General features: G+C 38.5%; 1 long non-coding RNA gene across 2 annotated transcripts; it reads left to right on the forward strand.

Moving 5' to 3' along the window:
• The first annotated feature begins 2448 nt into the window (after window positions 1-2448).
• LOC120071939 (uncharacterized) lies at window positions 2449-4434 on the forward strand. 2 transcript variants are annotated; one of them, XR_016527557.1, is made up of 4 exons: window positions 2449-2906; window positions 2989-3332; window positions 3409-3473; window positions 3901-4434. It is a non-coding gene; the product is annotated as an uncharacterized LOC120071939 (long non-coding RNA). The 2 variants fall into 2 exon arrangements; XR_016527556.1 differs by lacking the exon at window positions 3901-4434 and having other exon boundaries at window positions 3409-3536.
• Window positions 4435-8248: the final 3814 nt, after the last annotated feature.

Genomic DNA, 8248 nt, shown 5'->3' on the forward strand with positions numbered 1-8248 from the left:
CTCGATTGGGTTCGAGGAGCATTCAGATGATCGTTGTGTTTGTTGGTTGTACCGGTCGTTGCATTCGAGTGTATTATTGGACGCTTTGGACTGATCGAGGGATTCGTGAAGAATGGTTCTTCCAAGATACGCGTCCTCTATCCCTTTTATCATCGTATAACATGTTGTAATTTCTATATATGCATAACTTATTAGGTTCTGTTTAGACTGTGATTGATTGTGTTCATTCCAATGGAATTTGGAACGATCCCTTCCGCTGCTCATGGAAATCCTCATGTTTGATTTCCTTAACAATTTGCAAGGGAGAAAGACATAATAAGCGTACTTGTCTATAATGTACATTAGGTGCTTACTCTTTGGGGCATTGATAACTTCTTTTAATGGAATTTTATTTTTTATGTTATAGAATTTTTTTGTACAACATACAATGTAATGTAATGGAATTTTATTTTTGTGTAATGTAATAGAATTTTATTTGTCAGGTAATGTAATTTGAACTTCATAGGTAATGGAGTCTGATCCTTCTAATTATGTGCAATTATATCAAAAGAGTACCTATCGTTCCTAATCGATATGGAATAATTCTATCCCATTTGATCCACAGATTACTCCTTAAGTTGAACAGGTTGGTTTTCTTGGTGTTGCACATATTGGATTTATCCAACTTGATTATCACCTCTTTACTACTTTAATAGAGCGTTAGAAACTAGGAACCCACACATTTCACTTGCCTTATGAGGAATGTAAAATTATGTTGTAGGATGTTGCTATTCAATTTGGGTTACGAGTGGACGAAGAACCTTTGACAGGTTCATTACAATATGATTGGAAAACTGTTTGTGCTAAGTTATTAGGCATTCTACCAGATGATTTGGAAGGCTCAAGATTGAGTATCCCATGGTTGGCATCCCAATTTCTAGAATTGTCTCCCAATGCCATCGACATCAGCATATGTAGATATGCATGAGTATACATTATGTGGCTTATTGGAGAATTTTTTTCATTGACAAATCGAACACTCTAGTACATCTTATGTTTATCCCTCTACTGTCTAATTTCAAGCATGTTGGTACGTACTACCTGCCTGTCTTACATGGTTTTATAGAGAACTTTGTCGAGCTACTAATGCACAAGCATTGGAAATAACGGGGCTACTAATACTACTATAGGTATGAGTTTATGATAGATTTAAAATTATAGCACCACAAGTCTAATTACAGGCCTCAGGTCATCGTCCACTCAGTGCCAGGTATTATTGATTTTTATATCTTTATTTCATTATTATTTTATGTAAGCATTATAAATTGATTGTATTCTTTGATAATTTTAGATGGAGTAATGTATTGGCTGCCTCTAAACAGTCAGCAAATATATTGCTAGTATACCGACAAATATTTAATAGACTGATGCACAATCAGGTAAAAAATGTATATATAAATGAATTTTAAAACTTTTTAGTTGTATAATCTTTTTTTTTTTGGTCAAATTAATCGGACACCATACATGTAATATATTTGGTCATCACTACCTGATCACTGTCGTGATGGTCAAGAATTGGTTGACCGTTAGCTCTTTTATATGATTCCATATAGTAGAGTGGCATCATCCAGATAGTGTGTTGAGACAGTTCGGTCTGCGACAAACAGTATCTTCATTGTGTTATATACTCTCGACACTACACTAGATTGATTTGAGAGGTAAGCACGACCAAGACTGGCATCGAATTCATGCAGAATATATATCCTACTGGCATGCACATCATGATTGTTGTGCACAGGGATAAATAACAAATGAACCAGCGATATCAGATGACTATTTTCCCTGGTATGATTCAATCATGGGGCGATTTATCACACCTGATGAAGTTTACTATTACTGCATGATAAGAGATTTATAATCTTACATTTCCCAAATATATGATATGAATATTATTTAATATTAATTTTTTCATCGTACAGAATAATTTTATTGAAGATGTACAACAATATTCAGTACAATACAACTTACCAGAGTTGGGTTTAATGTGTGACCAACCATTGGTTAACGTAGAAAGTATTATTCAACAAACAAGACAACTGACATTGATCAAAGACGTATTCATCGTAGACGACAACAACAATAAGGCGAAGGTAATTTAAAGACACACGAAGACAACCCTTTGTGGCATAAGCGGCAGGGAGGTTGTAACACCCCGAATTTTATTATTTATCTAATTTCAGTAATTTTTATTAATTAAGGGAATTTTTGGAATTTTTGGACTTAAGTGTAATTGCGGGAATTTAATTATTGACATTGAAATTATTTAATTTGGAAATTATTAGCAGGAATTAATTTCATTTTGGAAAGGAAAGGAATTTAATAAAATGAAGTAGAATAAGGAAAAGAATAAAATAAATGTTTATTCTATTTCCTTTTAAGTTATTATTATTATTTTTTATATATATAACAAAACCTCTTTCTTCTTTTTCCTCACGCTGCCCGAGACTCCAACCCCCTCTCTGCTTTCGTTTTCCCCTTGTTGTTCACGTACCCTAGCAGCTGCCTCAACTCCTGCCATTCAGACCAAGCTGCATGATATCGTCGACGCTATCAAGCCACCTTCTCTAACCGTCGACCAAGCCAGTAGCATCCATCCGCCCAATTTGTTCGTCCGGCCCTCACGCCAGCTCGCCTGAAGAGTAGAGTCGTCCCGATATGTTCACCCAACCCTCACACCAGATCACCTGCCGAGTGGAGTCATCCAGCCACGCGCCGTCGCTCGGGTTTTAGCCTCCGTGAGGCCATTCAACACCCCAGCCAACCGTCCACGTTCAGCCGTCGAAGTTTTTGCCACCGTCGAAGCCTCAGCCATCATTTGAGTTCGTCGACTGCCAATGCGTAATCTCAAGGGAATCTTGAGTTTTGGGGTAAGATCTAAACTATTTTTATGGGTTTGTTGAGGATCTTGAATACTCAATAAATAATGTGTTTAATTATTACTTCAATCAGGATTTTGGAGGTTGGACTTGATAGTTTGAAGGAGTTTAAGAGACTTTTGGCGTGTCGACATGCAAAGTTGAGGTGATTTTGGCAAGGATTTTGGTATGATTTGGGGCTTTGTTACTTGTTTGGTTCAATTGTAAATTATAATAATTAAGTTATTAAGTTTTGTTGTGGATTTCGGCAAGATTTTACTCTTAGGAGTGTGAACCTGAAGGTCAAAAATTATTTTGGTTTATGTACTAAGAGTAAATTCCAAGATTTTGTAGATTAGAAGGGTGTTGGTTGCTCGAATAATTGTTTGGGCTTAAATTCAACATTTGGAGGTGAATTCGAATCAGACCACATCTTAGGTAAGTTTTTTTGGAAATATTTGGGTGTTTGGAATTAGGATTGAGTTATTAATTTTAAAGCTTGGTTTATCTTTAGGCTTGATTAAGGATTCGAGAATTTCACAAAGATTCAATTGCTTTTTGGTTCGACCTAATATCAAGGTAAGTAATCTTACTACTAGAACTTCCCACGGGCCAGGCACTAGCTGTATGCTAGCATGATAGATGAATATTATGACAGAACGATAGCATGATAGATGGATAGTATAGTATAACCGATGTATGTTCTTGTATGAGGATCTGAAAGATTTATTTGTACACGTAGATACTTGAATGCTAGCATGAGATGATATTTGATTCCATGAGGTTGTATTTGATATGAGAATAGTGAGGCATATATGTATGTTGTAGAGCCATGATGTTGAGGTGTATATGTACGTTATAGAACCATGTTGTGATACTTGTGATGTTAAGACTGTGATAGTGTTCTTACTTATTAGTTAGATGCCCACTAGATGTTGTGTTTCCTTCGGGATTCACTAGAGGTGGTGATATCCTTTGGGATTCACAGAGGTTGTGTTTCCTTCAGGATTCACTAGAGATCGTATTTGCTTTAGGATTCACCAGAGGTTATGTCTCCTTCGGGATTCACCAGAGGTTGTGGGTCCTACCGGACTTACTAGAGGTAGTGGGCATAACTAACTACAGCAGGATAGAAATAAGTTTTTCAGGTATGTATGTGTCCGATGATGACTAGAGAAATTTATATGTTTCCACTAGAGGTAGGTATCTAGAGAACATAGATGCCTAGCCTGACCCCAATAGTGGGGTTACTTACTGAGTATTTTATACTTATCCTTTCTCATGTTGTTGTTTCAGGTAAAGGTAGATATGCACCGGATATTGACAAGCGAAATTCATGATCGAGCCACAAGGACCAGTTTTATGCTTTCGCTCATGATATTTAGATTTGTTTTCATGTTTTTCAACTTTCAGTTTTGATGTTTGAAACTTACTATTAAGATTTGTTTTCAGACCTATTTATTATCATTTATGATTTATGGGTACTCTATCGTCTGTTTTTAATATTTGAATTTAATGAAGGCCTTTTGAATTTATCTTATTTATTTAGAATTTATTTCACTATAAAAGGGTGTCATTTTAAGTTCCATGCATGCATGTGTTTAGTAACGGCCTAACTTGAGTCCTAGGGAGGTGGGTCGTTCAGTTGGTATCAGAGCCTATGTTTTGGGTTCTGAAGACTGATTTACTATGTAAGTCTAGGTAGTCCCTGTGGCTCAGTAACGGATTCCTCATCATTGCCAGATATGTCTTACTAATGAAAGTTTTTAGTACATATATGAGATTAGTGATGTAATGTTTTAGTAGCGTGTTTACGGAGAAAGACCCAGAGGTAAAGAGCTAATTTATGAGTTCATGACAGGACATGGTACCTAAACTTAGAGCAAGAAAGACTATTAAAGGAGGGGTTAAGGGATCCACATATGACCCAAGTCGATGAGAAGGAAATGGAAGCAAGAATTAGTGAAGCTATTGCATACTCCCTAATGGAAAAACCGCAGGAGTTGATTCATAACACGATGGTAAGACAGACTGCCCAAAACTAGGCTCAGGAGGAACAGGTGCCACCTGAGCAGTTACAGCAGACTCGACCATAGAATAGAGACATGCAAGGACTGTTACTTGAGGCGAAGCATTTGGGATTTCAAGAAGTTTGACCCTTGCTTCTTTGATGGATTATTGGGGGACCCCACTAAAGCAGAGATGTGGTTGTCATCTATTGAGATGATTTTTCGTTTTATGAGGTGCCTGGAAGAGCACAAGCTTCAATGTGCAATTTTCATATGACTAGAAACGCAGAAATCTGGTGGCGTTCAATAGAGAAAATGATTAATACTAGTGGGGAACTTGCAACTTGGGAGCAGTTCAAGGAGTGTTTTCATGAGAAGTATTTTTCGGCCAACACCCGGTACAAAAAGCAGGCAGAGTTCTTGAACTTGAAACATGGAGTTATGTCGGTAGAGGAATATGAGCAGGAATTTGATAAGTTGTCCCACTTTGCTCCTGAACTAGTAGCCATCGAGGCAGCGAGGACAGAGAGATACATCCAGGGTCTGAAGAGCAGACGGTGAGGTATGGTACATGCCTTGGACTTCAAGACATATGTTGCGGCACTGTGGGCCGCCATGAGGATTGATGCTGACTCCCAGGCAGGAGAAGAGTACAGGAAGTCGCTCGGGATTGGGGCCTCTACAGGTCAGAAAAGGAAGGCTGAGCCAAGGGCTCCTGAGCATTAGCAAAGGAACTAGAACACAGTTAATGCTCTACGTCAGTGGGGACAACAGGGCTCTCAAGTTGTGACTTTCAAGGAAGAAAAGCCGATCTGTACTACTTGTGGTAGGCAACATTGGGAATGTTGCCTAGTCGGCTCTGGGGTTTGCTTTCGATGTGGTCAAAAGGGGCTTATGTCAGGACGCCCAAGGTGGAACGTGCCTGAACTCAGGGGCCAACCCGTAAGCTCGTTTCAGGGAGGCCCAAGTCGTTAGTAGCAGCAGGGTAGAGTGTTTTCTACCACTCGATGCGAGGCCGAGAAGTCAGGCATAGTAGTGACAGATATGCCTCCCATTTTTGGGCACCATGCTTTAGTTTTGTTTGACTCTGGCTCTTCGCGCTCGTTTATATCTTCCATATTTGTAAGACATGCCATGTTAGAGTCAGAACCTTTGCCCTTTGCATTGTCTATTTCCACTCCATCAGGAGAGATCATGTTAGCTACAAAAAAGATAAAGGCACGTAAGGTAGAGATAGCGAATCACACATTAGATGTGACCATGATAATTTTAGATATGCGTGATTTTGAGGTGATATTAAGCATCGATTGGTTAGCTGCTAATCATGCCAGCATAGATTACTCCCGTAGTTTAAAGGGATGGGACAGTGGTTCTACTCAAGTGATTTCAGCATTAAAGTGTTGGGATTGATACCCTAAAGTCTCGTGTCCTGAAGTTTGTAAACAGTTTGTACGAACGCTTGTGTTGTTAATATATGATATTTTCTTCACATCTTGTAGTTTTTGCTCAGTTTCTTATTTTATTTGCTTTACCATAAACCAATAAACATAAAATCCTTGGTTATCTGTATGTGACTCAAGCATGTTTGTAGTGACATATAAGTGGATCATGTCTTGAGTGATAACCAGAATGGTATGTAATATATGGATATAGAAGGGAAACCTTATCCTAGTAACGCTACGGATGCGGCCAGCTTTATGGAATTTTCATAAGTTTTGTGACTTATCGCAGATGGTCTGATCCTGATCATTCGTGTTGGGGACATGCGAGCGGGGGCGTCCTATACAAAGAGTTTGCATAACACTTAACCATGAACTGTCAACGTCTCGTTATATAACACCGTTCATGACAGAGACTTCACTTCACTAGGATGACCATAGGTAACATGACCTCAATCCTGAGTGAGTTGGGAACTCCTACCATTGAGGGCGATCCTTGGATTTGTATGGGTGTGAGTGGCCAGGTCGCCAATTCAAACCTACCACACATCTTAAAGGCTGATTCTGGGGCTTGAACGATGTGGCGCCACACACCTTCTCATGGCCCGAGAGATGTTCACACATAGTTGGACTATGTTGTATTGTTCATTAGAGTAATCAGTGGAACTTAAAGAGTGAGATGTAACTACAGGTGCAAAACGATAATTTAGCCCAGCTGTACTTACGAGCATCTGTGAAGGGTCATCGTACTCATGATTAGTTGTATTCGATGGACACAGAAATATATCTATGGTAAGAAGAGTTCAGTTGTTGGTCTTTAGTGGAATGCCTGACAGTTAACGGATGGTGGATCTCGTGGCTAAAAAGTTTAGTCAGCTATTCACGAACCATTAGAGCTTCGAGCTACAGGTCCATTAGGTCCCCCTGGGTAGCTTGGATAAGGTCGAGAACCAGTATATTTGGGTTAAATTGAAATGTTCAAATTGACAAGAGGAAGTTCGATTATATATGATATAATTGGACTGGTTAATTATATATGATATAATTGGCTAAATGTATGAGATACATTATTTTGGAGGAAATTAGATATAAATATGATTTATATCAAGTAAAGGAGAAAATACTATAGTAGATATGTGATATCAAACTATAGGGTAAAAATATAATATGATTATATTTATTATTAATTAATTAGTTAATTATATGATAATTAAGCCAAAAATCATGTTTGGACGTGGGTTAATGGGAATGAGTCGGTTATTGTAACAAATGAAATAAAAATGAAATTTTTTCAATTTTGAATCAATCGTTCAATTGTCCAAAAGAAAAAGTGAAGCGCGCGTTGGTGAAAAGAAAACGATCGCTTAAAGAATCGAGAGCCTATACTCTAGTCGCCTCGTGCTTAAACGATCGCACACTAGTTCCTACACGATCGCATAGCTTCTCTAAACGATCGTATAGTGTGCCAATTTTGCTAGACGATCGTATACCTTTTCCTAAACGATCGTTCAGTAAAACTTACACGATCGTGTAGCTTCTCCTAAACTATAAGCATTTTGCTATAAGATAAGGCTTTTTTTCCCTCCCACTTGCTTATCGCCTATACAATCCGGTATTCATCCTTCCTCTACCAAATTTACGAAAGACCACGCTTTGGGTTCTCACTCCGAGAATACCCGGGGCTCTTTTCTGGTGGTGTCCCTATGGCGTTCGTGTTCGTGCGATTATTCGTGCTGCTGTTGTTGATGCTGCTATGGGCATTGGTAGATCACGTGGAGGGTTCTGCTACTGTGAGTTCCGAAGTTTCAAAGACTGTTTTCAACTAGTGTGGCACTCATTCTCTTGTTATTTTGTTATTCATAGCATGCTGTTAATTAAGATTTGTTTGCATAACTGTACGTATGAA

This window comes from Benincasa hispida, chromosome 2 (genome assembly GCF_027475165.1).
Source record: "Benincasa hispida cultivar pf3 chromosome 2, pf3_genome.v1.1, whole genome shotgun sequence".
Taxonomy (NCBI): domain Eukaryota; kingdom Viridiplantae; phylum Streptophyta; class Magnoliopsida; order Cucurbitales; family Cucurbitaceae; genus Benincasa; species Benincasa hispida.